This window comes from Gadus morhua, chromosome 10 (genome assembly GCF_902167405.1).
Source record: "Gadus morhua chromosome 10, gadMor3.0, whole genome shotgun sequence".
Taxonomy (NCBI): Eukaryota; Metazoa; Chordata; class Actinopteri; order Gadiformes; family Gadidae; genus Gadus; species Gadus morhua.
In genome coordinates this window covers 12,672,344-12,681,869 of record NC_044057.1, presented here as the reverse complement: position 1 = coordinate 12,681,869, position 9,526 = coordinate 12,672,344, and the positions used below count along the sequence as shown (strand labels likewise).

Here is a 9,526-nt window from a genome sequence, read left to right as displayed (position 1 = left end):
TCACTGTGTGTTGCACTTTACATACTGATATCTGATCCTACTGATTTACTGATATCTGATCATTTTATTTACTGATATCTGATCCTACTGATTTACAGATATCTGATCCTTTTATTCACTGTGTGTATACACTGTAGGCTACAAATTGATATCTGATCCTACTGATTTACTGATATCTGATCCTACTGATTAACTGATATCTGATCCTACTGATTTACAGATATCTGATCCTACTGATTTACAGTTATCTGATCCTTTTTATTAACTGATATCTGATCCGAATGATTCATATGATCTTATCGATGTATTAATATCTGCTAAATCAAAATAATCAGATTCCTACATGCTTTAGATTTATGTTAAGAAAGAGAAATGAAAGGGTGAACAGGGCTTGGGAGAATTGTTTTATCATCGACAGCTCAGGTCATATTGTTTTCAGATCTGTATCCTAAAATGCGACTTGGCAGACCGCCAGACTGCAGGGTGAGATAACGATCGCAGGAACCTTTCTTCTCCTGTGATTGAAAAATAAAGCTCACCCTTGGAGCCCTATTGCCCAATCAGGAGGGTGTAAAGTGGTTACATCTGTGATGGTGGGCCGGTCCAGAGTCTCAAACCGAACCAGTAGCTGGTCCCCTGAGTGGACCCGGTCTTCAGAGTGTCAGGACCAGGACCCCAGCGGTTCAGGAACAGGACCTTGATCGGAGCGGATCAGGATTAGGACCAGGGCCAGGACCACAGCGGGTCAGGACAAGGACCTGGACCGGAGCGGATCAGGATCAGGACCAGGACCAGGACCAGGACCACAGCGGGTCAGGACCAGGAGCAGAGTGGGTCAGGACCTGGACCGGAGCGGACCAGGACCAGGACCAGGACCAGAGCAGGTCTGGACCAGGACCGCAGCGGATCAGGACCAGGACCACAGCGGGTCAGGACCAGGACCACAGCGGGTCAGGACCAGGACCAGGACTAGAATGGGTCAGCACCAGGACCAGGACCAGAGCGAATCAGGACCAGGACCGGAGCGGATCAGGACCAGGACCGGAGCGGATCAGGACCTGGACCGGAGCGGATCAGGACCTGGACCGGAGCGGATCAGGACCTGGACCGGAGCGGATCAGGACCTGGACCAGAGCGGATCAGGGAGCCTTCGTATCCAGCGGATCATGATGGAGTGGGCCGGTAGACTCTGGCGTTTTGTGGTCTTCTCGTTAACGAGGCCTAACGAGCGGTTCCTCCCCAATTACCTCTTCATTAAGGAGGCCGGTTCACCACCCAGCGCTGATCGATGGGCAGGAGGCTGCTGAACGGCAGTGAAGTGCTCTGAGCCTTTGATAGAACATCTGGAGGAGAAACATCAGGATGAGTAACATGGAGGAGAAACATAAAGACACATCTGGAGGAGTAACAGGGAAGATACACATCTGGAAGAGAAACAGGGAGGAGACACATCTGGAGGACACACATCTGGATGAGAAACAGGGAGGAGGCACATCTGGAGGAGCTACATCTGGATGAGAAACATGGAGGAGAAACATCTGGAAGGGAAACATTTGGATGAGAAACACCTGGATGAGAGACATCTTGATGAAATACATAGAGACGCATCTGGATGAGGAACATCTGGAGGAGACATCTGGAGGAGAAACATCTGGATGAGACACATCTGAAAGATGAAACACTGGAAACATCTGGATGATGGGCATATGGGTGCGACACAGCTGGAGGATGCAACACTGGTATCATCTGGATGAGAAGCATCTGGATGATAATAAACTTGAATGATGAATATCTGGATGATGAAACACTGGATGATAACTCATGGATGATAAACCATAAATCATCTGAATACTTTACTATGTCCAGATGGACATCGTAAAGTATCCAGTCAAAACCAATCACAGTTAAATACATTCAAGACTATTGTAATCGTTTCAAAATATGATAAATCGATCAATCTAAAATAATAGAACTGTTCTAGAGAACGTCGAGGTCCATGCGTTACACATTCACTGATCATCTTGTCCACGTTCTACCAGGGAGGTTCTCCCCCACAGCGGCCTGCGTGATCATCTTCTCTTTCCAAACCCCTTCAGAGTCTGCCTCACTGAACATTAAAAAATATTCTAAGGAACCACTGGACTATTCCCAAAGAACCACTGGAACAGCTGTAAGTGTGACATTGCCCCTGTTCTGCTGTGTTCTGCTGATGGAGAGACGTGACTGTCTCCCACCAACAGGTCCTGACTGGAGCGGGAAGACAGCGTCTTGAAGAACACAACGCTGCTTTGACATTGAGAGGCTGTGGTTGCCGGGGGCGACGCGGATGTAGCGGTGATGGATGAAGGCATTGACGTCCAGAGCTCCAAGTCAACAGCCCTCCAACCTTGACCTCTGTGTGGGAGAGGCGTGACCTTCATGGAGTCAAGGTCGCTCCCTAACTCCCTGTGCTGAGGGGTCGAGCACATGGCTTGCTGGGGCTTTGTCCTGCTGCTGACGAGCAGAGCTATGTCCTTCACATGGCACTACAGTCCTGTTGTTCAGCGTTGAAAGGCAGCATTCCCTCCCTCGTACAACATGTTCCCTGTGCATGACAAACTAATTATTCCACAAATGTTCTCTGGGGAATTATATATATATAATGGTGAATAGTTTAGCATATGATTTCTGGCTGTCTCCACCTCAGGGCTGTGCGGAGGTGGAGACAGCGGTATGCAGGCGATTGGATGAGGCCGATGAGTGTAATTCTCTGGTGTCGCAGCACATGCATGCTGCTCTCTTTCTATTTCGGGCCTCATCTTCGATCACTCCTGACAGCCGGCCAGCTCCAACCTGTGACCCGCTGCCAAGACGCAGAAAGTTGAGCCTGAAGACGATCCAAGCCACGGATTGTAGTTAAGCAGGTCGTCCTGTGAGCTCTAAACCGAGCCTCACTGTTCCCCACTCCTCCTCACATCCGTTTAGTTTTACTGATTTATCAAAGCAGGGTTTGTTTCTCTGAGGACGGCAGACACTGAGCCTTTCTGTCTGACACACCAGGAAATGGCAGAGCAGTAATTGTCAGAAGAGAGGGAGAGGAGATGGAGAGGAGAGGAGGGGGTAATGTGAGAGGGATGGAGGGAGGGGGGTGGAGGAGGAGGAGGAGGAGGAGGGATGTACCAGGGAAAGGGCGAGCGAGCAGGCGGGAGAGAGAGGCAGAGTCTCAGTGCACTGCACTCGCAGCGTTCAGTTGCTGAGCAGAGAGGAGGCGAGAGGGAGAGAGACGCAGAGAGCGATAGACTGCATTCCAGCTGAACAAATCCAACCTTTTGGCAGAGCAGCAGCCAGCGGTGTCTACCTGCCTTGCTACCTGTCTGTCTGTCTCTGCCTGTCTGGCTCCGGCGTTGATACCGGGAGCATCCTCCCCCCTCCTCCCCCATTCTCTCCCCTCCATGGGTGGAGGTGCTCAGCTCTGCTTCTAGCAGACCAGGAGGAGACCAGGAGGAGACCAGGAGGAGACCAGGAGGACTCGGGGACTGGTGGTCTGCCAGGTCCCAGCAGGTGTCCCCGGAGCCCAGCAGAACACTCGGGGTCCCCCTGGAGCCGGTGGCCTGCAGAGACCAGCCGGTCCTCTCTGGAGACGGAACTACGGAGCCGGAGATCAGGACTAAAGTTCTGTCACCACGGCTTTGGAACAGGCTCTGATCCGCTTTACTGGTTTTGGATTTTCTCTTTGTGGCGGAGCGGCGAGCGTCTTGTGGAATATAGAGCTGGACGCCGCAGAAGGTGAGTCTGAGGAGAGGGAGGCGAGACCGGGGACGGGAAGGTGCGTCTGCTCTCAGGTTCCACCGGGAGGGGGTGACAGGAGGGAGGGTGGTGACGGAACGCCTGTCCTGACAGCGGCTACAGCGCCGTATCCATGAGAACCTCCACCCTGGCCAGTGTCTACTACTGATGTGAGGGTGGTTCTACTGATGTTAAGGGGGTTCTACTGATATTAGGGTGGTTCTACTGATGTTGGGGTGGTTATACTGATGTTAAGGGGGTTCTACTGATATTAGGGTGGATATACTGATGTTGGGGTTGTTCTACTGATGTGAGGGTGGTTCTACTGATGTGAGGGTGGTTCTACTGATATAAGGGTGGTTCTACTGATGTTGGGGTGGTTCTACTGATGTTAAGGGGGTAATAATGATATTACAGTGGTTCTACTGATGTTGGGGTGGTTCATGATTTTAAGGGGGTAATACTGATATTAGGGTGGTTCTACTGATGTTAGGGTGGTTCTACTGATGTTGGGTTGGATCTACTGATTTTCAGGGGGGTAACACTGATGTTAAGGGGGTTCTACTGATGTTAAGGGGGTTCTTCTGATGTTAAGGGGGTTCTACTGATGTTAGGGTGGTTCTACTGATGTTAGGGTGGTTCTATTGATGTTAGGGTGGTTCTACTAATGTTAGGGTGGTTCTACTGATGTGAGAGTGGTTCCACTGATGTTAGGGTGGTTCTACTGATGTTAAGGGGTTTCTACTGATGTTAGGGTGGTTCTACTGATGTTAGGGTGGTTCTACTGATGTTTGGGTGGTTCTACTGATGTTAAGGCCGCTATATTCTTCTGATGTTAGATGATTCTACTGTTAGAGTGGTTGTGTTCTGCTGATGGTAGATGATTCTACTGTTGTTAGGGCTCCATTACTCTGCTGTAAGAGTCGTTCTTCTACCATGTGCGTTTTGTTCTTCTGATGTTAGAAGACACTACTTCTAATTCTAGTGACACTATCTGGTTCTACTTACATCAGGGTGGTTCAACTGATGTGAGAAGGTTCTACTGACATTAAGGTGGTTCTACTGGTGTGAGGGTGGTTCTACTGATGTAAGGCTCGTTCTACTGGGTTGAGGCTGGTTCTACTGGGGTAAGGCTGGTTCTACTGGGGTGAGGCTGGTTCTACTGATGTTAGGATGTTTTTTACTGTTGTGAGGGTGCTCCTGTTCTTCTGACATACGGGTAGTTCTACTGTGGTTCCACTGTTGTGAGGCTGGTTCTACTGTTGTGAGGCTGGTTCTACTGATATGTTTCTGGTTCTCCTGTGGTTTTACTGATGTGATGCTGGTTCTACTGTGGTTCTACTGTTGTGAGGCTGGATCTACTGATTTGTTTCTGGTTCTCCTGTGGTTCTACTGTTGTGATGCTGGTTCTACTGCGGTGAGGCTGGTTCTACTGATTTGTTTCTGATTCTCCTGTGGTTCTACTGTTGTGAGGCTGCTTCACGGCTCAGTGCCAGGAGGCAGTGCTCAGGGAGGGACGACAGCAGCCTGTGTTGTCGTGTGAGCAGGGAACGGCTCCTGCCTCTATATTACTTCTTGTGTTTAACATGCTGGGCCGAGGCTCCATTTTGAGGATGTGTAATTCTATCTCTTTACACACAGTCTGCATCCATCTTGGGTTGGACCTCGTTCTGAAGCCGGGAAGTTTGGATGTTTCGGAGGCTTTGGACCTTGCCACCGTTCTCGTGTCTCCTGACTATCAATTCAGCACGCAGAAGGCGTTTGGAATGAATGATGTGTTGCAGATGTTCCGGGGTGTGTGTGTATCAGATCAATATGTGTATTTCATCATTCTTTACAACTGGACTCAGTGAGCCGGCGCTGGAATTGTCGTGTTTTATTCTGTTTGGCGTGTGGACAAATGTAGGAAAGTTAAATAATGAAGTCTGTTTGTTTGTGTCTAACCAACAAACATCCATCCCTACAAATGATCTCATTGTGTTGCAACTATATATATACACCTATAGGTATCCACCTCTCTCTGTCTGTCTGTCTGTCTGTCTGTCTGTCTGTCTGTCTGTCTGTCTGTCTGTCTGTCTGTCTGTCTGTCTGTCTGTCTGTCTGTCTGTCTGTCTGTCTGTCTGCCTCTGGTAGCAAAATTGAATGGATAATAACATATCGAATGTTTTGCATGTGACATTTGATTTGTGTGTGTTTTTATATATATATATATATATATATATATATATGTATGTGTGTGTGTGTGTGTGTAGCCTATATACATTATGTTTACAAGCAGATGGAGAGCACCCTATTGAGGAGAGTACAAAGACTTTTTACCTTCTAATTATTATCATTATTCAGTTATTCACTTTTATTAATGAAGTTATTCGCTGGAACGGACAGGAAAGCAGCTTTGAAGATGAAAACATCACAACGGCCATGTTGTTAATGTATTTGTCAAACAGAAGGACCTAGAATCAGTTTACTCACACACACACACAGACACACACACACACACACACACACACACACACACACACACACACACACACACACACACACACACACACACACACACACACACACAAGCACAGGCATCTCCCCTCCACACACACAGACACACAAACACACACACACACACACACACACACACACACACACACACACACACACACACAAGCACAGGCATCTCCCCTCCACACACACAGACACACAAACACACACACACACACACACACACACACACACACACACACACACACACACACACACACACACACACACACACACACACACACACACACACACACACACACAAGCACAGGCATCTCCCCTCCACACACACACACACATACATACACACACACACGCCTTAATGCACACAGACACACACACACACACACACACACACACACACACACACACACACACACACACACACACACACACACACACACACACACACACACACACACACACACACACACACACACACACACCCTTTCACACACCACTCATTCATCATGTGCAGTGGCGTGATATATAATATATATCTGGATTGTACAACGAGGGAAAGAGATAGAATGTTTTAATCAACGGAGGATTTTCCAGTTGAGCAGTCGATGCAGTAAATTGTGTTTTAATTATATATCTTCACAACACACCCCTTTCGTAATGAGACAACTCTTATGTCTTAATCACGGCTAAAACACATTTAATAACTCATTCGCTATTCATAACGTCACACTCAACATCACCATGAATATGTTAGCATACCGTATTTAAACCAGGGCTAATGCTTTATTAGTTTCATCTATTCATAAATTATCTTTATATTTAGAGTTGTATAGTTTTATATATATTTTAAACCCCCATTATGCCTTAAAGGTCTTTGTTTAATGACCCTTTAGAACTTGCATCCCTGAAATATGGGGGTCATCCCTATGTTCCCCAGGTCCTATGTTCCCCGGGTGCAAAGGGTTAGGGTCAGGTTTAGGGTTAGGGTTAGTTAGTTAGCCATGTGCTAGGTGTGTGTGCTGGCAGGATGTGCCAGACGTGTGCTGGACGTGTGGTGGCCAGGGTCGCTAGCTGTGTCCCAGCAGGGTGTGCTCGCTGTGTGTGCTATTTGTGTGTGCTGTTCGGGTGTGCTGGCTGTGTGTGCTAGCTGTGTGTGCTGTTAAGTGTGTGCTAGCTGTGTGCTAACTGTGGCCCAGCAGGGTGTGCTGTTAGCATGTGCTAGCTGTTTGCTAGCTATGTGCTAGCCCTGTGCTAACTGGCTGTGCTAGCGGTTCTGAAGCTTCTGCAGTTTGCCGTTTTGAACAGGTCGAAGTCAAGGGGAAGAGAGAGAGAGGAAACACAAAACCTCCAGTACTCTGTACTAAAGCACATAGTACTTAACATCTCCTGTGCTCTGCTCTCTGTGCTAGAAAGAATACATAGTTCTTGTAGTTATTATCCTAGTTAAGTAAACAAATACTAATACAATATATAGCATATTGTACACGACAGCCCAGAACATATCGTTCAGCATTACCCCGTCTTCCAGGGCTGAATGTATCGCTATATTCAAATCCCTAACGCATTAATTAAAGAGCTACACGCCATCATTTGGCTCATGTAGCTCTACAAAGAGCATGAAGCGCTACAAATAGCATGTAGCACATGTATAGCATGTAGCGCTGGGGGACCTACAAGCTACATGCATGCAAATACTTTGTTATTTTTGTGTAACATAGTAGTTGTAGTAGTAATTATATATATATATACCCTGGAGAAACAGAAAATAAATGGGTCAAGGTTTTAGATATACCTCTTCCAGCGCTACATGCTACTAGCATGTAGCTCTTCCAAGCGACACGTGTAAACATTCTCAATCCCACTATTGAGCACCGCTTCTTAGCCTAATTAGGACTCATGAAATATTCACCGTTGAGAGCAAGCGGCCTGCAGCCTAATTGCTGCAGTAGATTGATCCGCTCTCCGCCAGAGTCCGTTTACTTTCTGCTTCCACCAGCGCCTCTGCCTCGTTACAGACAGGCCCCCGTTACAGAGAGCCCTCCGTTGCAGACAGTACCCCGTTACAGACGGCCTCGGTGTTTCCGCCGTGTTCCCTTGGTGATGCAGACAAAGTTGTCCAAGTCAGTTGGTGAGAAGGAGCTGTCCTGGTCAGGTGGTGAGGAGGAGCTGTCCCGGTCAGGTGGTGTCGCTCCATCCATCTCCTGTTCGGCTCTAAGTGGCTCCTGGCAGTGTTCTAATTGTCCTGCTCCATCACTCCCCTCTCGTTGTGTCTCCGCGAGACCGATGATGACAACAGTCATAATTGCATTGTCATGACGAGCAGCTGGAGGGGTATGACGTGAACCAGGATTTTGGACGAGGACTGTCACCGGGGCTCTTCTCCGAGCCAATCACACGACGGCTGGGAGAGAGAGGAGGGCGGACATGTCCTCTACAGGGTCCAGCTCAGAGCTCTTTTGGGTCTGGGCGCTGGTGGACCCCCTACTGGGCGTCGGCTGGGGGTCGGTTGTGCTGAGGTGTACCTCCACCTGGACAGGAACTCTCACTGACAGGAGGCAGGATATCTGCGCTCAGTAGAGTCTAGTAGGTCTGGACCTCACTCTACTGAGCTCTACTCAGTAGAGCTAGGTCCAGTCCAACTTGACACTACTGAGCCTGTATTACATGGGTAGGACTGGACCTAGCTCTACTCTGAGCTCAGTGGAGTCTAGTTGGACTGGACCTAGCTCTACTCTGAGCTCAGTGGAGTCTAGTTGGACTGGACCTAGCTCTACTCTCTGAAGTTAGTTTGGTGTGACCCTATCCCTAGACCCGTGGACAGGAAGCACAACAAAGCCTCGTTCTCATAGGTCAAGAGGTGGTTCTTTGCTTGGTTCTCATTGGTCAGAACGTTCTTCATGTGTTTTTTTTAATAATAATAAAACCTTTTTCTTTTTTTTGTAGCATTTCCGTGATCCCAAAGCAACTCACAGTGACAGGAGAAATGACAGGCCTCTGATTGGTCAGTCCCCAGGCGTCCCCCAGAGAGAGGGCGGGACCTCGGAGGGATGTGATGTGTCAGTTAAACTACAGCCAATCAGAGGACACAACCAAGTGCCTCTCTGTCTCTGATCGCTGTCGACGACTGCAGTCAGAAGTAAAACGTCAACACATTCCCCTGTGAGGAAAGCCTTCTATGCAGATTTCTTTAATCTTTGAATCATTCTTCAGTATTTCAGATTAAACTTTTTCCTTTGTGTGTGCGTCTCTTTCCCCTGGCGCT

The 9,526-nt window shown here is 48.2% G+C and overlaps 1 protein-coding gene across 1 annotated transcript in view; it reads left to right on the top strand.

The window, feature by feature from the left end:
• Window positions 1-3,208: 3,208 nt before the first annotated feature.
• The window catches only part of lingo2 (leucine rich repeat and Ig domain containing 2), an 81,034-nt gene continuing 74,716 nt past the window's right edge, over window positions 3,209-9,526 (top strand). Inside the window, exon 1 of the mRNA XM_030368938.1 lies at window positions 3,209-3,765. The gene's annotated coding sequence lies outside the window, so the exon portion shown is untranslated. The remainder of the gene's footprint in view (window positions 3,766-9,526) is intronic.